Source organism: Hylaeus volcanicus, chromosome 5 (assembly GCF_026283585.1).
Source record: "Hylaeus volcanicus isolate JK05 chromosome 5, UHH_iyHylVolc1.0_haploid, whole genome shotgun sequence".
Lineage (NCBI taxonomy): Eukaryota > Metazoa > Arthropoda > Insecta > Hymenoptera > Colletidae > Hylaeus > Hylaeus volcanicus.
Window position 1 is genome coordinate 27,670,164 of NC_071980.1, and position 22,845 is coordinate 27,693,008.

Genomic DNA, 22,845 nt, shown 5'->3' on the forward strand with positions numbered 1-22,845 from the left:
GCGTAGCGCTTGAAAATCAGTACCGTCGATTATCGATACGCGAGGCACGGGCAGAAACTGAACAGACTGGTACATTTTCATCGATAACGACGTTTGATAAATTCATAATGTTCGGTTTGCTACCCTTCCGCGAACCCCGAAGTAACGAAGAAAAGTGAATATTAGCGGTCTCGAATGCTTCCATTAAGAACGATAGACTGTGATGTATCGTCGATGCGAAGTTTCACTAAAGTAGAAACGAAGTTTCTCGCCGTGGTATCCTCTCAAACTCGTGGAAGCATATTCATGACCCATTTTACATTAATGGCGCAAGCAGGCGAGAAAAATGTACCGCGAAGCGAGGGATTTCGTAATATCATTCACGGAACGTGTCGCGTTGCACCTTATGCAATACTTTCATCGAAGTATTGTTTATAAAATGACATTCCGTGTACAAGTTCCGTTGTTGTTACCCGTTAACATGAACGTAATGCCAAATCAACCTCGTTATCGAGACCAGGTCTGGGTACTCCGAATTTTTCGGAGCACAACCACGCAAACTGGTGTTTGTATCGTCTGTAATTTAGTACTGTTGATTGTAACAATCGTTGTTCCCATCGATGTCTTTGAAACAAAGAAACGTAATAAATGTTACTCGACGATACATACGGCATTTATCACTGTCTATCAAAGCGGTATTGTTCGATGCTGACGCAAGTCCTCGAGTGGGACGAAAATGGTAAATTAATCGCGACGCAGGTATCGCTTGGGATTTAACGATACGAAATAATCGCATCAAAATGTCTCTGGAACGCTGTGCGGTGCACCTTTGAAGCGTACGAGGCAAACCAAGCAAGTCGATGTCTCATGCAAACGAGACCTCTAGATGCAGCTAGTCTCCCAGTGGCGTGTTTACCTCTAATATCAATCCGAGCAGAGCACTCGACGATGATTACGGTGCAAGCAAGTGGGTCAAAGCCTAACTGGGTCGCAATTTCACTGAGCACCGTATTATTAGATGCTTTGGTGTGTGCGCCCACCGCGACAAAAGTGCTTGTCGCGTTTTTAGTTTGAGTCGCGCGTGCAATCAACCCTAATCTACGCGGGGCTTCTCACCTGCAGACACTCGTTTCTGTGAAACACCGTGAAATTATCTTTGCACCGAGTTAGAATGGCTCTCGTGTCCGTCGAAAGATTCCCTAAATCTTGTATCGTCTTAGGACAGCTGTGATTCGAGTTCTCTGTTTGGATAGATTAGAATAGATTTTGCTTCCCTTAACAATTCAGTTACGATGTGTAACGTGTATTACTATTTTGTATTTGGAGATTACTTCGAGTCCTATTTAAATATCTTCTCGAACCAAATAGAACGTAGGTAAATTGTATTAGGCGAGAATTTCGACATTGGCACGCTTGCACGACTGGTCGCAAAAAATGTTCCCAGTTTCGTTATTCGAACGAGACAGCACCGTGGAAATTAGGTCGAAACTGGCAGGAGTTCGATTCTGGAATTCAATTTACGTCGTCTTTGTGCCCCGATGTCGATCCGATCAACGCGCAACAGACGTTTTCAACATCTAATTTGCGTTTACTGCCGCTCTCTTCCCTAAGTGCAACGCGTGCTGCAAGGGTGATAAATGCGCCAAACTCCTCTAACGGTCGAGAATTCGTTTCTTATTTTCTTTGGTGTCTACTTTATGTTCTCGAATTAATTTCCAGCGTTCTTCGAGAGCCAGGACCTTGAATCGATCGCATTCTCGAGTTTTTCACCGCTGAATTAATTAGTGGCGGAGAAAGCTTGTGTACCAAACTAAGTTCGTCGTTTATCTTTTCATAATTTTTGCTTAGAAGTTGAGCCAGATAGCAATTAGTGCGATGGAACTAGCGTGAAATCAAATTCTGTTGGTTTACGAGAAGCAGAATTGCGCTCTGATTCTTTATCTAAAAGTTTAGAATACAGAGGCATTTCTTTCTTTTATAGCTGAGCTTGGCAAAAGAGTTAAAAACCACTGATCCAAATAAAATTGTGTTTGCTCTCTGGCATACTCGAGAGCAACAGTTAAAAAGTTAATGCACACCCCTCCCCCCCTCCCGAAAAGTAATCGAAAACCAGACGGGATCATTGGGGATGTGTAACGATAACTGTTTCATTCGCGTGCATTTATTCGAAAGCGTACAACTTTTGGAAACTCTGTGTTTAATCGTTTAATTGAACTTTTAGGTAGTTTAAACCGTTACGGAGAACTTTCGAAGCGATGGAACGCAGGTTTCTCAAAGTGTTTGAATTTCGATGTTTCAAGCACGTCGTTCGTTTATTTCTTCTCCTGGCTATTCTTCGATCGAGTGCTTTTGTTCGTCGCGTTTGCGCTGGTAAATCGTTGAACGTAGTTAGGACGATTTTTCGCTTGCAATAACGAATAACTTTGCATTTTTATACATCGCATATTTCTATTAAAAATATACCGAGTTAACAGAATAACGCACATACTCTTCGAGTTCGGCACATTAATTATACTTTTTATCAAACAACCTCGAACGATATTGAAATGAAAAATAACAAAATAAAAAATTGACTAGTTTCTACCAAAATTTCAGTAAGATGTTTCCGGATTTAATTAACATCTTTGTCTCTGCTTAAATGTCTGTTCGCAGGGCGTCGTGGCAGCATGTCAGTTGCAGCGATATCACCGTCGGATAATTAAATTTTAATCCAAGCAGGCCGATGCGACGACTTATTAGATTTCGTTCGCCAAGGAAATCCTGTTTATTTTACGGGGAAACGAGCACGACGGAAATCGCGTTTGGTCGCTGTAATGGGTGCAGAAGCTTCGTCCAGGATCGTTCGGTTGCTGCACCGAAATATACGAACCCCCACCCCAACCTAGAAACTGTTCACGTCAGATTCATAATGCGCCGTCGTGTCCAACTTAAGTCTCTGGTTTTGCCCTGTCTTGTCTAATTTACGTTGGGATGCCAGCGAAACCGGTCAACCGATTTGGAAACCGTGCAAAACTCCTTCAAATTATTCCTGTCTCCAGCGCGGAGAGCTAAATGGATGAACCGAAAGGTTTCCATGACGGAAATTCGAAATGCAACAGCGCGCGTCGCGACCACTTTGCTTCGAAATGTGTGAAATTTAATTGCACCGTTTCCGTTAACGCATGGCGATTATTCTCCGTGTGTTTTTTAAGCCTGGGGTTCTGAAACGAGAAGCGGAATTTCATTATTAAACTTAAGTGCGATCTAAAATTCTGAAACTGGTAGTAAAAGGGTCTCGATCCTGATTGAAAATGTTCGGTGGGTAAATATCGCGTGGTCAAAGACTGCTTCAAACGAGAAACCAATAAATAACGCGTGTTATTTAAGATACCAGAACGAAACGTTGGATGTGGAACCAAAGCGGTGCAATATTCGAGTGGGTACGATTCGAGATAACGAAATACGTTTGAAATTCGAACGCGTGTTTGCTTATCGCGATTAATTCGCAAAGAACTGGTCGAAGCAAGCAAAAATGATCCCGCGATAAACAGTTTCCATCGGAGCCGAAGCAGACTTATTGGCTAGTCAGGAGAGGAGGGAAATTACACGGGAATAGAGTGGACGCGCAAACACAAAGGAGGCGAGTAACTGGGTCATCTCCGTGTTTTCCGTTTCTAGTCTCCTCGTATACCGTAATATCGTCGGGATAAAAATGTCTGTTGTCCAGGATAATCGTCTAAAATGCAAATGTTGGAATTAATATTTGCCCCTAAGTATCGCAGTTCGTTTCGCATCTCCATATGCATGGGCACGTACGGTCATGGGATTGAACACGCGGTTTTCGGCACTCGTCGTCGGCCGAAATTAAATCTAGAAAATTTTAATTACGCCGCGCCGACTTTTCTTTTCATAAATATGGATGCACTTTACGGAAAATGTAAGGTCAATAAAAGTGAAAATGGAAAAAGATTAGAATTTCTGAAGAACACTTTTCTAAACAGAAGAACCATTAAGTCACGACTAAATATTTGTCGAGTAAAATTACGCTAATAATGCTGCCTTTGATAATCTTTTAGAACTTCCTTCTCTGCTGGTTGATCGATGGCGACGGCGAAGAAAGCGACCACTTCTGGCAGACAGCGCCTTTGGAGTTTAATTAGGTGTGCGGAGCGATATCCGATCTTTTTTCACGCTCGCCAGAATATTCATTTAACTTGGATCGTTTTCGAATTTCACGTAGAGCCAGTGCCATACGTTGAAAAGACGACGATTCAGCGTGGTTGTCGCAGGAATCTCATTACGCCACTTAATTGCGTTCTGCAGGAACCCTTTCTCCCGCTGCTGAATGCGCCTCGAGTCTTTTCTCTCCTATGAGAGAGTCGTCTGGGGACCGTTTCTTTTCGAGTCTCGTATTCGTAGTATTGCTTGGAGTATTTCCTTTTGGAATTATTGCGTAGAGAAAATATGATTTATAACCAGTGACGTTAATCGAAGCGTTAAAGTCACTAACATACCAGAAGGAATTTCTTGTTTAAGCTCATCTTTATTCTCGAACGTTTCGTTCAATCGTATCATTTTCTATATAATTTCAAGTAGTGTTATCTTCTACGACTACGAATCGAAACAAGCGCACGTTTCCTTCGTTCTGTCGCGAATTATGGAACTCCCTAAGTCGACTGCCACACGTTTATGCGTTCCCACTTCTCGACTATTGTTATCAAACGCGGAGAAGAAGGGACCGACGCAGTTTTACGCCCCCTTTGTTTCATCTTCATCGTAATCCGTGCACGTCGCGAGTTCATAGAGTCGCAACGAGTTCTCCTCGGGTGTGGCGCGTCGTCAGGTGTAGCGGCAACTGTGTATCTAATTAATAGGATTAATTAAGAAGTTTGCACCGTGTTCCGCCAAGTACCGTCATAGCTTTTCCTGCCATTTTTCTTTTTCGTCTCTCGTCGTATTATTCACTGTAATTAGTATTTATTAAACTGCGCTACGAAATGCTGCGCGTTTCGAAACTTGAATTGATTCCATTATGATTGAAATAAAATCTAATTTCAGGTATTTCGATACCTCTTTTGTCTTTGTGAAAGCGACCGCGTTCCTCAGCAATGATATGCCAATATTGTTTGGATGCAGAGAACTGCGCACATTCGCATTTAATGCATGATAATGCAATTCACCCCCGTTATCATTGCTAAATCAACAATTGAATTATACTTTCAATTACCGAACTATAGTTTTGTTATTTTAAACTACGGTATCGAAGACTTTAAACTTTGATCCCTTCGCTAGAAATTATGCTATGAATAATGAAATGTAATCGAGTGGAAAACCTTTCCAACGATAGGAGGAAAAGAAATAAATTAGAAGCGCCAAACATACGTTTGTTAACAGTCGAAACGTGACCTAGGCCTTTTGAAATGTTTTCCTGTGAGAGAAAATTTGTCGAAATCTTTCGTGGTTTCAATACTTTCCCTCTCCACAGGTGAGAGAGCAAAAACGAGATCGTGGAACGCGAAAAACGACACGAAGTATTAAATAAACGACCTTTTCCAAGTTACGTATCTCGCGGGCGAGTTAGGGAAGTAAACGACGCCGAGAGAAAGAAAAATAGTCGAAGGAACGTCGAAGACCGCGACGGGAGTTACCAAAGGGGGTAGAAAGCTCGTCCATCACTGCCCAGGCACCCCTAAATGTTTCCTTTGTGGGTTTTAAAACTTTTAGTAGAGGCCCTAACTCTGTTCGGGAGTATCGCATCGATTGTTTTATAGCGACACGGACCTATGGGATTTGTCCCTTTTATAATCGAGAACCCCATCGTTACTCTTTCTCCATTCGTTCGCTCCCAGGGGCCACGTGAACAAAAAATATACTCGCGAATAGATTGCGCTGTGGTCCACCTATCGTACGGAATGGCTCTTTGTCGCGTTTGCCTTCATATGCGTGGGTTACTTTTATTGGAATAATGCCTCTTTGTATTTTATAAAAAAATTTCAGTTTTAAATATCATTTAAAAATTGTTCTATTCTGTTTGAATGACAGATTGTAGTTTCTTTCCAGCTCCCTCGGTACTGTTCACGAGGTGATTTTCTTTTTCATTCCGTTGCAAGCAACGTTTTTCCCGTATAATAAACAAGCAGCGTATCTTGATTACGCAAGCGTGTTATTAGCGATTCGTGATTCGAAATTATGGAAATCCACGGTCGTGTCGAGCTGTTCGATCGAAGCATTGTATTATTCAATAACAGAAATGTTCATTTCGAAAGCAAAAAGGCAACGTTTCGATCGACAAGAGAGGAATATCCGTTTTGAAGCCAAAATATCGTGAAAATTATATAGCGAAGAATTTCTAAACAAAAATGACGAAAAGAATTCGATCCAGTTAGCATACTCCGTATCAAAGCAAGATACTCCGAAGCGACCCAAAATGGAGTCTCTCGATGGTTAACTTTAAAATGGCGGCTGTTGCTCGAACGAATCGCTAGCTTTTTAGCGCGTCTGACGCGACGCTTGAGGTGTCCCGATGCTCTCGTGAGACGAAACGACACCTGTAACGAATTTATTGGCATAGCCAATCCTTTCTGTTTACTGGCGCGAGCGTTGGAAGCGGACGCCAGAAAGATGGCACAAACCGAGATAGAGGAAGGGACTCAAAGGCCGAGAGGGTCGTGGCGAAAAGTACTCGAGATAAATCCGCAGACAGCGACAGAAATACTTATGGTTCGCGTGTAATGGAATTCATTTAGAAGAGTATGTTGGCACGCTCGCAACGCTCCACGTGTCGGATTTTATTTCGCGGGAGAAAGCGAGGAACGGCGGAGCAATAAAGTCTTGGCGAATGAATCCTTGTCTCGATGACTGATTAAAAACACGATGGAATCGCAGAGATTATTTTTACGTGGATCAAGGGAAAGTGATCGTTTAAAATTTCTATCTAGATAACGATAGAGATGTGAGTACAGGAAATAAACGTTGGGTGCATCGGTGTGGTCGGTACATGAATTATGGTTCAGGAGATGAGGAGGTTTATCTGCCGAGGAAGGAGAAAAAAATGAGTGAATAGGAGAATCGATCCAGGATTCAAGAATGGTCTGCCACTGAAGAGAGATGATTCTTCGGACGTCTCTTGGGCAGTTATTCTTGAAATACTGGGAAGTTCCCACGGGTCTGCAATTGTCCTTCGCATTCTCTTCACACTGCAGACAGTTCACCGTCTCTTGATAGGACCTACTTATCTTACTTTAGAAAGATCTTTTCTTATTTCTTTTATCCCTTAGTGTTCCCTCGTTTTTTCTTTTCCCTCGCGATTCCAGGTATTTTATCACTGACTCTTGTTTGACATCGAGGTTGACCCAGTTTCCGATACTGTCTCCGGTGACTTATAGAAACACAAATTCTCTATTATGTATTAGCTATTTTAATGTTGAGTAACCAATAGCTGGATAGCTTCACATGTAGGAGCATAATAGATCGGTCCCACTTTTATTCGGTGTCCTATCATGCACGGGTTCTTCCGAGCGTCTTGGAACCTTTTTGTCTGGCAAGGGTTAAGTAGTAGACCCGCGAGCTTTCCTTTCTTACCCAACGAAGGGAAAAGAAGAGAGCTCAACAAAGCCTCTTTGCAGCCACTCCGTCGCGTTCAACGGCCGTTGAATAAGGCAATATCCCGAGGCTTTATCGTGCCCGTTTTACACGAACAAGGGCCTGTTATTACATCGGGAAATTGCTGGACCTACGTTTTCTCCTCTTATTTTGGCTCAACCAGCCTTTCTCCCCCTCCCCCTCATAGCTTGACAAAGTTCATTTTGGAATTGGCTCGGCTCTTCTTGCTTCCTGTTTCGTCACGCGTCCAGTTGTTAATGCATTTAATAAAGATTAACCGTCGTGGGTGGGTCGTTAAGAACGGCCACTCTCGTTAAACTGTTCTAGTGTCTGTTTATCTAGTGCGTTCAGCGACCGATAAAGTTTTGAAAGTAAACGCAAGAAACCGGACTCGATTCTTGTTATTCTCATGCTAAGCGGAATCTTTGAAAGATGCGTGCTCGAATGACTCGTCAGTCAGTTTTCAACCTGTTTCTCGACATGGTACTACACGACGTGTAATTACGTCGTTACTGGCAGTAACGTGTAATAAAGATCTCCGGTGTACGCGATTGGATGTCATTAAGTCACCAAATTGACTGTTATTATCGCCACGCTCTGCACGGTGCGTGAATTCGCGAATGTTGCTTCGGCTTCTGATTGCCGACCGAAGTGCTTGTCGATAGGGTAACTTGCGGTTAAATCGTGTAACCCGAGGGACTGTGGCCTTTGTGGACGGAGCAACTGCTCTGACAATCGTGGAAAAGATACGAGCTCGAAGCTCTCAGTGTTTAGCACGATTCCCCTATTAATTGGAAATTTTGCGGATAATAATAAATTTCATATTCCCACCAGAAATTAATGGAACAGTTCGGGTGAGCCACAGTTCTGTAACTTTCTCACTGGAATTAATTCTCCTAAATTCGCTAAACCTTTCCCTAGGGGTATTATTCGAATTCGCGAAGCAATCGCGCGTAGAGCGACAAACATTTTCCAGTCCTTCCTGGATTTCGTCCGGATATCCAACGTGTCCCGTCTATGATTCATGCTATATGAAATATTACGAGCATTCGATGCTACGAGAATACATCTGTACGGACATTGGAACGTCTATCGGAGAGATTCGTGGTATACGTTCGTGGGATGTCAAGGAACGATCGGATTCTCGATACTGATAGGATGAAACAGGTATCGAATGCCTTCGAATCTTTTTCGTCGACGAATATTGCAGGGATGTTTCAAGTATCAGTCACGTGGACGTTGCTTTGTCATCCACGCGTAGGTTGAATAAGGGATAGTGTGTACGCGCGAGAGGGATTGCCATAAACTCCACCTCTGGGACGCGTCAGTGCTATCATGTAACTATCATGTATCATGTAGTACCGCTCGTGGATACGTAGCTTTACAGTTATATGCTTAATATTTAGTGGCTCGTTGAATACAATAGGTTATTATCGCGAGGGAGGAGCTTGTGGCACTCTTCTTGTAGTAGAGACAAAGGGATATGGACTGCTCCGATGCTAAATATATTCAAAGACCTTTTATTTATATCCGCATTAACATTTTTATAAAGCTCCACGAACGTAAGTTCAATAAAACACATTAAACTTTGATATCCAGTTAAAAATTAATGAAAGGATGCGGGAATGTTGTCGGGAATTTTATTTAAGGATGCTCCAACCGAATGAAATCGCGGAGCGTTTCTCGCGGGGAAGAAGAAAACTTTTAATTTTCAGTAGCGGCACCGGAAAATTGCTTGGAAGTTGCTAATCGTATTAAAACGAACATTCTTGGCGCGCAAAGGGTTAAGAATTTGTCGACAACCGAGTAGAACCGCACGGGTGGAAATTTTCAATGACCCACTTATTAACACTGCGAATAATCAAGTCGCGGAAAATCGACGAAGTAGAGAAGTTTTTCCTTTTTCCTCGCGCGCTCTGACGGTAAATTAAATTCTCGACCAGCCGAAGTTGGAACGAAGTTCGCGAAGAAAGATGAAAGATTACCGTATAAAACTGAGAAAACCTGAGGATTTTAGCGCCGAGCGTTTAGTCGGTGCATCAGTTTCCCTAGTTGGAGGTGGACTCCGTTTCGGTAATCAGGGAAAATTCTAACGCCATTGCTCGATTACAGGGACCGGGAGGGCGACGGGCGAGAAAAGCCGAGGTAAAGAGGGACACAGTAATATCTGGGTTACAGGACGGATGAAACGTTAGCAGTGATTGGATTCTTGACGACCGAAACGGAAATTGGGTGAAATACGTTAAATTGGAAGAGACGTGGCAGACGGAAATGAAAAGATCCTCATCACCTGGAACCGGGGGACTCTGTACTCGTGCTTCCTCCGCTCGACTGAACCTACCCGCAAATTAGAAGCCCCTGTTCCCTAATTTTTCAATTTCGACTCCTTTCACGCGTGGTAGGAAAGCCTAGCGCTGCGATATTCACCTTTGAAAAGTTTTTCATTTAATATTTTTCAAGGGTTTCCCGGAGTGATTAAAAAGTATATTTTCCACGATTGATCGAATATAGTCGACGTTCAGCACATCTTCAGGAGTGCGTTTCCTTTTCTGATATTCCTAACGTAAGCTACGAAAATTATGATCCTGGAAAGGCTATAAAGATAGCCGACTATTCGAACCGTACTCTTCGACTATCGGTATCACGGAATCGTTTCGATATTCGAATACTGCAAAAATTCAGACTGTTCTCAAGCCTGCTAGCGGAAAGCGCAATTTCGCGTTGGATCTGAAAAATTGCGATGCCTCGCGCATCGAATCGATATTTTTTTTCCAATTTTGCGTGACGTGGGTTGTCTCGATGCAACGAGTATCCCAGACGATCTTAATTGCGATCGATGGCAAACAAAAAACTGCAAAAATCCCCGATCGTTTCCCGATACACAGGCGTGCTCGAAATACGTCACGTTGGGAATTAACGTCGGCGGTTTCAACGTTCAACCGCGCGCACTGTAATTCAAATTTTTCTGCTCAACGCGGCATCGTGTTGTTTCAGGGACGAAAATAGCAACGATCGCGAAACACGCGCAATGTTTCGCGACCTGTGCGAACGAGCACGAAATTTTTCGAAATTGGACTGTACAGAGGTTCGATGTTTTCTTTCTGTTTATTACACTTTGTTGCACTTCATGGGAGTATGAAACTCTAAAATTGGAGAATTTGGTTTCCCCTAAGTTTTCTTTATTTGTGCAAAGGCGTGTGTGATGCGAGAAAAGTAACAGCGTGACAACAACTTTCTAACTCTTTTTCCCTCTAAATTCAATTTAAATTTCCTCAACGCGTCGAAAGCAAATTAACGAGTTCAAAGCTTGCCGTAAAGGCTGCCCGTCGAGCGTGTCCCGATAATTAGTTTATGCACGTACGAGTAACCAAAAAAATAAGTTCTTTTCCGAGAGATAAAATGAAATTCACGCAACAGCGAACAGTAGGGTTAAGGGTGGCAATTACGCGAGGCTGTCGTTTAAATCCCCGCTAGCTGGCTCGGTTTCCACGAAACGGTATAACCGCGGTCGGCTCTCTTCGCTCGGTGGATCTCGCGCATTTTTCTGCTGATTTAAAGGCTGCATTTAAAACGCTTCATTACACCGCGAGACTATGCGCGAAGGGCTGCCGTGGATTATGCATCGCTCATTTGCTCCGGAATATGGCAGCGATTTGAAACAGAGCTGGACGAAAACGAGCGCAGCCGTGCTCTCGCCTATTCTCATTGCATATACATGTATACATCTCTCCGCAGCATCCTTTCGAATCGAGGTTCGCTTCGTCTAGCACTCTTCCTCCTTTCTTTGCAATATAACCTGACAATACTTTGCAAGTCCGCAATCTCGGCGCATTACGCAGTACACTGAACCGCGCCATGAAATTCATCGACTGTTTTAGGTACTTTTTAGACGTTTTTCCAACTTGGAAACTTGGTTGCACTATTCCGATACGGACTTGTGTCTCCCACCCCCTCCACTCTTTGTTCTCGCTCATCGGTGCTATAATCGATGGTGATAAATCGGTGGCGATAAAAATATGTGGATAACAATAGACACAGGTGACCAAGGAGAGTAGTAAAAATAAGATTGCCGCCGGAGGGTTGAATAAACCACTCGTTTCATTCGATGAGTTCTCTCGTTTCTAAATGTCGAACAAAATTATACACACTTTAAAATAAATAACATCGGAAAACATGTTTTCTCTGGGCGAATCACGCTCAGAGAAGCACGAGATATACCCAGAGCTTTGAACAAAGAGCAGCGAGATAAACGATTCTGCGCGAGACTCGAAGGAATACGGAATTTCACGCGCATTTCATTATCGCAACGTGTTTATCGGCGCGAAGCGTCGCCGTGACAACATTTCGATCGTTATTTAATTATAATTCTACTAAATGTCGATCTCGACAGGCGTTCCGAACCGAACATAAATCACGCACGGGAGTAATCGATAATCCCTGCTCGCCAGTTCGGTCGATGGTCCACTCCAAATTTTCAAAAGCGTTTACAGCGAATCGCCGTTCGTTATTCCTCCGTTGCGAAATCTGGAATAATTAGTCTGCAGCTTTTACGCATTTATAGCGCACACGGATGCGGGAAACGAATGCAAAACGTATGCAGAATGGGCGCAGTTGTGCAATATAAAATACAAGTATTATGAAATTAATTTACGAGATATTTGTCTATGCTCGTTTTTAGTGTGTTTTTCGTATCAGTGTATGATATAAGCGTCCCTTTGGAGTCTACGAGTATACGGCCAGAACGTGTGAAATATATTTCATAAATTCTTCATAAATTCTTTATTCTTCTTCAACGTACGAAGACTTTTATAAGAAGCACCACTAACTTAGTGTTCTTGTGTACTATCTTTTATAGTCGCTAATAACCTTTGCAGCCGATGTGACTTTACAGTTTACACGCCCGATAAGAAGAAAAGGTTTTCCCAAATGGGAGATTTACAGACGCTGCCATAAGCGGGAGAAGCTGGTGATAAGCGAGGGAAACGTTCTGCCCCGTTTATCTTGCTTCTCCTCGAGAGACGAATTCAATAAAAATCGACACACTTTGCTCGCGGAGTGCAGATTACAATGAAAAAGAATCGCGTTGTTGGCCAAGTTGTCGCATCCACGGTGAATCCAGAAACCGTATAAAGAGGGAATTGTTTTTAGTTTTATCAGTCCAGCGAAACCGGCGCTGCGGCTTAAAAAGTTTCGATGCTAACGAATGGTCCACCGGAGAACCGTCACTCTCTCGTTCCCGATTCTCTAGTTTCGCCGTATTTTCCTTCTTCGGTTGCTTCAGGACTCGCCTATCGGTTCCTTTTTACGGGGGACACAGACGCAGCAATAAAGCCTTGCTTCTTCCAACGTCGTATTTATCCTCGTTTCTTTCTCGAGCGTCTGCAGTCGAGCACTTTTTCCTCGTCGCCGATATATTCGCAACGAAATTACTCGAACGATGAAATTTATGATTATTCTGGGGCTCTAAAAACAACTTTTCAGTCGCGGCATGTTTTAAAGTCTTACAGTAGGTTGAAATATAATACGATTCTGCGCCCCAGGAAGTGGTGTTCATGGTTTCAACACGTTACACGCGTTTTCATTGTTTTGATCTTCGTGTTTTAGAATAATTCTCAGTTTTTCAAAGCCTTTAACGCGCAGAATATTTTTATTCTCGCGCTTGAGACCATCCAGGCTACAAATTAAATGCTCTGTGAATATGGCAGGGTACTATGTAGAATAGTAGGAGCACCGGACTGGAATAAAATGTCTCATTTACGAACTGAACCGGAGTTCTCGCCACTTTGTTGATCTATAATCATACGCGTGATCGACCTGGTTCGAAATCCTAACACAACCCGGAATATTAATGCATTTGTCGTGTAGCGACTGCGTAAAGGGAGATGAATACCTCTCAACACTTGAAAGGGAAACTATTAAGTTCAAATTGTGGAAATTTCGGGTAAACTGTCGGGTTGCTTAACCGATGTTATCTTCACCGTTGCTATTTAAAGCAATAAACGTCCGGAATCTGGACTTAACGTAGTTCGCCTCCGAGGTGCTCGGTGTATTCACAGAGCTCGCTAAGAAGCAGAGGAGCAGCATCAAGATTTCGAAGGCGTTTCCAACAGATCCTCGAGGCGCTTCCAGACCTCCTCAAGAATCTTTTCCGCCAGTGGGCGTTGTCTCGCGAAAAGAAAAGAATAAACGAGGTTAAACATTCTCTACGACTGCGTCAGTGGTTTCGTTTCTGACAAAAGGCTACGAGAAGCTGCGTGTTATTATTTACGTGTGTTCATGTTTTACTCGGAGCGAGACGGAGGAGTGGACCATTTCGAAAAAATTCTCGACGCTGCTTACTAAACGGAAATTAAAGCTCCTGCTTTCGCGAGACGAGAAGTTTGGATCTTTCTCCTTTTTGTTTCATGTTCGTACGACGTGACCGAAAGTTTCGCATCTATTATCTTGTTAAAATTTCTTTTTTAATTAAAAGGAACGCCTCCGTTTAGCACTGTTGTTCTTCTTTTGATCGTAAATTCTGTTGCAGAACTACGTCGTAGTAAACTTCCCCAAAAAAGGATTCTGGACTAGATCGCGTTAATCTGCAATTGAAATACTCGCGAATTCAAGAAACGCTGAAAACCGCCGCGCTGGATATTAGATGGCGCATTCAGGAAGATGGTCATCTGGTTGCCAGCGTGGAAAATAAGTCGCTTTTTTAACGAACGAATGGAAAAGGCGAGGGGAAAAAAGGAGATTAGGTGGAAAAAGACCGCGGACGGAGGATGAAATTTTAATTGAAATGCCTACGGCCAAATATGACTTGCAAGTTGCAAATTACGAGGTCCGTGCGACGTGGATTACAACGTTGGTGGATGTTACATATTGCGTGCGTGACGCAAATTACAACAGGCTTAATTCGCGTAATTTTCTTCAACCTACATCAACATTTCTACGTGCAGTTTGATACCGTGAAATGAAATCACATTGTTTGGCGGTTTGCACTCCACTTTCAAAGACAGTAAAAAATATTACAGCTCTATGTGGTTTTCTCAGACCTTCTTCTGTGATTAGGTCGTAACCTGGCTTTATTTGCCCTCGGTTTATAGATCTCACATTTCATCTCGACAGGAGATGTACCTTTAATGGGTGTCGCTTTCCAACGCGCAACATTCAGAAATCACCAGCTTGCTGTAGTATGCCTATTTTGTATAGTCTTCCAAGTGGAATGACTAATTAATAAACGCGTAACATGCAATTGAGTTAACGTTTCTCCACCGAGTTTAACGTTTTCCATTTCTCGCGTACCGTTTGCCAGCACCTAGAAACGTGCAATAAGAAGGACTGGAAGGAGGAGACGTTTGGCTCGGTGGAAGTCGATTCCAGAAAGCAGTTCGATCCGCGCGGAACCGTTCGGAAACGTTATTGTAAGGAGTCGTTCGCAGGATCTCTCATACGATGTCGCGTCACAGATAAGCAAGGGTTATAGATGGACGTAGATATCGACGCGGCACACCCTGGTCCCGATGCGATAAGCTTCTCTCGATATCGGACAATCATCGCGGATTAGAAAGCAGCGAGTTATCTCGAAATGGCGGTTCCAGGAACTGCGGTCCTTCTGCGCGATAACTATGTATCGTTCGCTCCAGCGAGAGCCTATCTTCGGCCTATCGCGCCTGGTACAGAAGGAACCTTGAGCAACCTGTATCGATATAGAAACTGGACCGATAAAACTCTCAGGTGTACCATAACCACACCGGTGTATTATTCTATCATCTTCTCGTAAAGATTTCGAGGATGACGCACGAGATCTATCAGCGAAATACTTCTAGAAAGGAATGCTTCGTTCTTCATTTTCGCGTTATTTTTCCTTCCTCTTCTTTCCCTGCTTTTCTATACGCGCGACCAAGATCCTTGGAGACGCGGCAAGGGTTATTTTCAGGACCCGCATACAATTTTCTCTCATTCAAACGTCCGTTACAGGTGGCAGTCGTTTCAATTGCGAGGACGCGTAAAAAGTGAATAACGTCGTCGCGACGGTTAATCGGACGGATGCTTTCGATCCCAGGCTTTGTAGTTTCCCCCGATGAGCACGCAAGGAGGCCTCGATCCCATTGTTACGGCATCTCGCGTCGAAGCACGTCCGAGGCTTCGTCTTTGAAAAGCTTCTCGTGCGTCGCCCTAACTCGGACACTCGGAATTGTTGTCGAGTTTGACCCGAGGAAATGTTTCGCTGTTGGAATATTACGGTTTCACGGATAGAAGCGTTACTTGGACGCCGCGGTATCGCGTGCCGAATGCGACCGACGTCGCTGTTGAATTGAAGAGGAACGCGGACTGCGCTCCAGACTGCACATCCCAGTGGACAATGTAGCGAATATGACTCGCAGAGGCGTTTCTTGGTTTCCCTTGGCAAGACGCGAGTCTACGCGTGATTTCGAGGTACTCGCGATGGTAACCACATGGAGGTGAACGCATGCTTGGATTGGAGGGCCCCGAACTGATCATCGGATCCTAGGACAGAGTTTTGACGCTTCAGTCGACCGCCGGGGTACGTCAATCCAACCCCCTAGCCAATACTTCAACCACGTTGAAGAATTCTGGAGAGTTGAAAGATCTGTGGCGTCGGTTGCTAGATCTTCGGAGCGAGGAATGCTTTTAAAACCAAGATAACTGCGAGGCTCGGGTACTCAAGCTTTCCCAGTTCGACTCCTCGCAAACCAGTGCACACATGCAGTAAAGCACGTACGTACGCCCTATATCCTCGAATACGAAGATAAGAGTACCTACGTAAAAACGACTTTAAGGCTTCAACCGAAAGGATCGACAGTTCGCCGATACGGTTGCGCCACGGAAGTCGCCGAATGTCCTAGAAATCCTTTCCTAACATCGTTCGACCGAGGCTACGCACACACTCGCATACATTCGTCCCCTATCGCGGACGTGGAACGTGGTCCACGGCAGGCAACTCTATAGGAAGCTCATGGAGGATCATAAAGCGTATTCAGGACCAGTTCAGCCTGCGGGGAATGGCCTTAATGCGGCCCACACTTCTCCGTCTTTCCTCTTTCTCCTCGGGATGCATAAGTAACGTCCGATCCGACGTTGACCGTGCAGACTTCCGCGTTTACACGTAGTACACGTTCGAAGGTAAATACGAGCACTGTCCGTTCAGAGACACGCATACGAGTATGCTCGCCGTGGTATGCTTACGTCGACGTTTACGCCGCGGAACGGCACGGACGTTATTATCTCTTCTATATGGATCGGAGGAGGTACAGAGTTACCCGTAACCGTATGCTTTACTTGTACGCGTCTCCCGTTAAAGTAGAAGAGGTCGCGATACCATTACCAGCGGAACTTTATACCGTGACTCTGGCCATCGAGGTTATCTCACTGTGGAATTTCCGCACCTATGGAACGTCGTTTAAGTTGATAGCCCCCGAGTCTCGTCCGACCCGATTAAAGTATTATGGCGATGTATTGTACGCGTTTCTTAATTCAAATACATTCCAGATTGCACAAGAAACGTTTCAGGTTATATGAAATATATTTCGAATGTGCATCGAGACATATATTTTAATTACTAAACATTCGCATTGCGCGCATACAAAAGCGTGGCGGTAGTCAGAGGCCGCTGTTCCATCTAACTTCCGAGTTAACAAACGCAAACAAACCGAAACAATTAAGGCAAAACAAACAAAGCGATATGTGAAACAATGAAACGATAAAACGCTAAGCTCGGTTTTTTTTTGTAATTCTTGGATATCCATCGCTATTTTGAAACGAAATTAAGGGTTTGGACTATCGAGAAGCGACGAGGTCCGATAGATAGCACTTGTGGTGTCCGTAATGGAAACTCAGTGTAGTTATTTACCGGACGGGTAGTGTGTACGCTCCTCTAACGGACTCGCGCTGAAACTTTGATAGCTGGATATTCGGCGAATTAACCGTCGGTTCGTTGAATCGTGTCGGGGCAAGCCCAACCCGGGGAAACAAAGTTCAAAAAACAACGATGGAGATGACGTAAGTTTTAAACTCGCTTACGCAGCCAGGTTTCTCGAGCGCGCGGTCAAAGCTCCGTCTCCGTGGAACGAGCCTAACTTTGGCGATCCTAAATTTTCTGTTTACGAGTTGGAATGTATATTAAGCAGAGTTCTGGTTTGTTGCTCCGGGAGCATGTGTTGCGGAAACAAATAATCGTATCAGGGTTCACTAAAATTCAAATCTGGGAAGGCATACGAACTCAAATTTTTCAATGCTTTCATCCACCATTAGGTTTGCCTAACGAAAGTTGGGTCTACGTTCCCAGCGCAATTGTCGTAATGGAAGAAGGCTGTAGCTTTCAAAATCTTCGAGTATCCCCGTAAAATATCAAGGATGCCGTTGGAGATCTCGATATCGTATAACAGAAAGTGTAGTTTTCTCGCGAACAAACATGAATACTACTTTGATTCGACCCGGGTGTCCCAGGGACGCGAGCCCCAAAAGTTGCGGGCGTCTCTGAATAGGTGCAGCGACGTGCGCGTTACACGGCCCCCTGAGATTTGCAAGAAACGCCCGCGAAGTTGCGCATCGCCGCGATATGGTGGTTGCATCCTCGCAACATCGCCCGCATTGCTGCTGCACCGCGGCATTATTATCTCTTCTAGGGACGCCTGCTGCTGAAACGTATGGTATATCATCCACGGAACGCCCACTCTGCGTTTGCCATCGAACAGATACCAACAACAACCCACCATGCCAAACGAAGCGGAAGATATACGACGCGGCTCGGTCGCTTCTCCCTCGACGACTACACGTGTTTCGCGAATTTTTACGGATTCCTCGACCTGGATTTACAGTGTCATTTTTTTTTCCATTGGAATTGTCTTTACACATTATGTATTTACCAACCGTGAGCTGCGGGTCGCAGGTTGGAGGATGGGACGCGGAGATACTGGACACCGAACGCGATCGAAAAGCATTTCCTTGGAAAGCAAGTTTTCGAGATGATATTTAGAAAAATTGTATTTTTATACGATCTCCGACTTTAGTATCCGTACAACCGAATGTTACTACTGCCGCTGTACTTTTTCTCGCCAAATCGGCTATTCCACCAGAGAGTTCGAACGATATCGAGGCAATTTCGCGAACCGAACGCCAGGGGTGCCATTCGCGCGTATTCTATCTGGAAAGATTAACACTGTATTTTCTCCCCGAACGCGTTGAAGCCGTCGTTCCGCGAGATTGTGTCTGTAAAATCCGTGAATTCGAAGTAAACGCGTACAATTGGGAGCGAATACACACGGCGGACAGCACGGTTTCGTTCCGAGCAAGTGCTCGAGCACGGGGAAAGCCTTTGGATTCGGGTGTCCGAACAATATTTACTCGGCTGGAACCGCGGACAGTTGGTTTTTACGTCGAGTGGATTTTCCAACCAGAAGAAAAGACGGTTTTGCTTTCGAGACAGAGACAGAGGGAGAGAAGGCGAGTGGTTTCTCTTCGTTCACGGAGAAAATCGAGTTATACGGTAATAGGTTCCAACCGTGTTTCTCTTTCCACTCTTCCATCCTCGCTGTTTTTCCCTGTCCGTCCGATCCGCGCCGAGCTTCGCCTCTCCTCGAGGCACGGGATATACGAGACGCTGAAGATACTTCCATGAACGTTAGCCAGGTGCTCCATCGGGATCCGCGATTCTTCTTCATTTCGTTTCGACAGTGACGAAGCTTCTTCTGTTTCGACGGTAACTGTTTGTCTCGCGCGCAGAGAATACTGCTGGGGTTATACTTCTTCCGTTATGATCAGTTTGCTGTTCCTCTGCGCTTGATAGGAAAGGTGTGAGTCGGAATTATATCTTCTTCTATTTTCACTTTTAATTAATCATTCGTCGCGTACAAGCTTCATTGCGTATTCCAACAACGCGTCTGATCATTACCCATAGTTTCTACTTGGGTTCATCATTGTCAAGGTCGGTTGCGGTTACGCGGTATTACTCATCTACTTGCTATTTATCTTACTATCGTCTAACCAACAACGTTATAGCGGTTAATTATATAATAAACTAAGTTTATCTATGTAACGCGAGAAATAATTTTCCTTTTAAAATCGCGCTGAAATATATACACGTATAATATCCGATTTTCCACACAGGATTATACTCAACTTTCCCTTCATTGTTAACGAACCAAAGAGTGTAGGTTAGCTCCTCGACAACCGATCCGTTCATTGACCCCTCGCGAAATCGTAAAAGCGTACGATGAGTTTGGGTTTACAGCGAAACTAATCGATGCGCGTTACATTCGGCAGTTGGTGGCTCTTGGTACAATCTGGTTATTGAGATACAGGACGCGTATGTGGCGGAATAAAGCCCTCGACGGCAATAGGTTAATCCATGCAAATGTAACTTCCTGCCGACTGTAATCCGGGCGCAAATGTCGGATAAACGTTATTGCAGTCTGGCCAGGAGTTTTATTCGAGGGATTGCGATTTTTGCTTCGCTGATTTCGTCGACTGCCTTCTTTAAATTTGTGTTCGTTACTCGCGGAAATACTTTATTCGGTGACGGGTTTGATCTCTGTTGGACGAGGAAGTATCGAAGGTCCGTAATTTTGTATTCGTCTGAGAATTCTTGCCTCTGCTTGACGTTATCGGTGAAAAACAACACGATGGTAGACGTCGAGAAACACAGAGCAGGCTGTAAAGCACGCAGGTCGATAGTGCTAGTCTAGATAAGTTGAGCGTTAATGGACCCTTTTACAACGCATCGTAATGGTTACATTAGACACAACCGATTCGACAAGCGTGCCCCATGTACGTGCTTCGATACAAACATAACGGGTCTGACTCCAAGGGAACATTTTTATAGACGACGAATGACGATTTCAATTTTTGTTTGTCCATTCTGAAATCGCCAACACACTCAGCTCGACGATGCATCTCGCGATGATTCCAATCATGGTCGTCGAGGAACGAGAAATGAAAGTCTATCGGTCGATCGACTCTAGCGGCACTCGTTCGTATCTCCGTTGGCAATTTACATCGATTGACGGAAATTTTGTTGCCCAACGAGCGTCCACCGAGTGAATTGCCTCGTTAAGCTCGTCCGTTGCTCGTCGCAAGGTTGCCAGTAAATAAGCGGAACCTTTTAATCCCGACAATGAAGCTTTTGCATCTGGGGCATCGTTCGAGCTGTCGTCGATCAAACAAAACTCTTCTGTATGACGGTGTTGGCCAAAACGTAATTCACGATTAGAATTGCTGAGAAATCTTTAACAACTAGCGAACAGTGTAGGTATAGTGATACCAAGTGTACAAATTACATTCGTTATAAAACTATCTCTATTTTAGCTACGAGGTTTTCAAAGAACTCTTTAATTAGAAGAGGAAAAATCACAGGATTAGTAAATCCGTCTAATGAAACAATCCCAGTAATCATCGTACGACTAATCGCAAAGTAATGGTCGACCCTGGCTGCTGATAAGAGCGATCAAAGGAAACGATTAAAGCTGGCTGCTCGGTTTTATACCGCGTAACACATCCTGGCCTTTGCGGGGGAGAATGCTCGCCTGCTAATTGCGGTCGAGACTTTTCCGTTAATCGCGCGGTTCCCTCATTAACGCTGCGTGTTGTCCAGATTGCAGCAGGCAATTGCCCACTCGGGAACTTCTGGAAGCTGGAAACGACACGGATCGAGGTCTCTGGTAAACGTATGTCGATAAATGCGTTCTGGTTGCTCTGACGTTGATTGTTCGCCAGGAAGTCGATGTAAAAAGTCGCTGCATCTCTCTCTCTCTCTCTCTCTCTCTCTCTCTCTCTCTCTCTCTCTTCTTTCGAAGAATGCTAACTAAATCTCGCGCTACGAGGTAGCTTATATATAGCAATTTTTAATATTACTGTTAAATGATGACGATAATCAACGTTAGTGATTATATAATCAGGTGTTGAAGTAAACGAAAAATGTAGAAATATCTCTGCCATAAACCGTGCCGCGTGCCAAAAAAAATCTGCCGCGCGCCAGAAGTGGCACGCGTGCCATTTATCTACCCCGAGGAACGTCCGCGAAGCGTTATGCCAGTCGCGAAAATCGACGATTCGAGTTTCAATCGCGCGACACGATTTCGTGGATCGTGCCTTTGACGTTTCGGGGAAGAAGGTACGCACGCGTGGATGGCGAAACGTGTCGCAGAGATGGGATATCGAGAGTGAAGGGAGAATACGTTGGACGCGGAATGCCATTTCCTTCGATGAAATCGAAATAGGAATAGCGAAGAAATGTGCTGGTACGACAGATATTGCGGCTCCTTTCGCGGTCGTTCTCAGCAGACGCGTGCACACAGCACACGCGCTGCCGATTCGAAAAATGTATCATTCCGTAGGTAAGCGTGAAGATGAAACCGTGTGTGTTCCCTGTTCCCCTTACTTCTTTGTTACTTTTCCCGCCTCTTTGTTGAAAACCCAGTCGTTGGCATTCGATTCGCGCGTGAAAGCTTCGTTAGTCCGCATTGAAGTGGCGAAGGAGGGATGCAATTTACTGAATGGCGATAATTTAGTTTTCGGTTAAGGACAAACAATAGCAAACATCGATGGACACTGTTACACGTTTAGCGGGGCCCGGTTTAACCTCCAGGGTTCTGAATTTTTTAGACGTCTGTCCTTCGTACACCATGTTTAATATACGCGATCGAATTAAAATATTCCACGTGCGTGATAAGTTTAAAAAAAAGACTAGGAAAAAGAAAAATATCAGAGATAACCAATTTATCTCAAGAAATAATCGTTCCGTTTGAAAAATCAATCTTAAAGTTCAAGTAGAATCCAATCTACAGCGTGCTTGGATGGGTCAAAGTCGACGAACGGTGCCGATCTCGAATCCGTAACGCGAATTCTATTTCCATAGGAGGTATCTCCATGAGGTATCGCGTTTTATAGATACGGCCAGCGAGCGTCGGCATCGAATAATTCGAATCTAAATCCAGTTTCGGTTAACCATACGGGTACCATAGTTACCCGTCGGTTTCGTCGATGAAAACGTAATTACGTACTTTGACGGGGTTGCAAAGACGGAGGACGAGCAATTGAATTATACCCGCGTCGGTAACAACGGAGACGCGAAATTTGATTGCAGGGAGTCTATTTTGAGGCTTAAAGCGGATGCGTTCTGTTTCAGTCCAATTCGAATATCAAGATGTCAGCGAAAGAGGAGGGAGCGTCTATCAATCTCGAAGTTTATCGTAAAAGGGTCACGAGAAACAAGTACGAAGAGTATTCATTACAGTTACATGAAAATTTTAAATTACGAGCTTAACCATATGTTCATTCTCATTT

At 44.2% G+C, this 22,845-nt stretch overlaps 1 protein-coding gene and 1 long non-coding RNA gene across 2 annotated transcripts in view; both read left to right on the forward strand.

Moving 5' to 3' along the window:
- LOC128877658 (E3 ubiquitin-protein ligase MYLIP) overlaps positions 1–22,845 on the forward strand; it is a 91,469-nt gene that overhangs the window by 2,148 nt on the left and 66,476 nt on the right. The gene's annotated exons all lie outside the window — the stretch shown is intronic.
- LOC128877660 (uncharacterized) overlaps positions 4,042–22,845 on the forward strand; it is a 30,349-nt gene continuing 11,545 nt past the window's right edge. The window contains exon 1 of the long non-coding RNA XR_008457279.1: positions 4,042–4,118. This is a non-coding gene — a long non-coding RNA (uncharacterized LOC128877660). The remainder of the gene's footprint in view (positions 4,119–22,845) is intronic.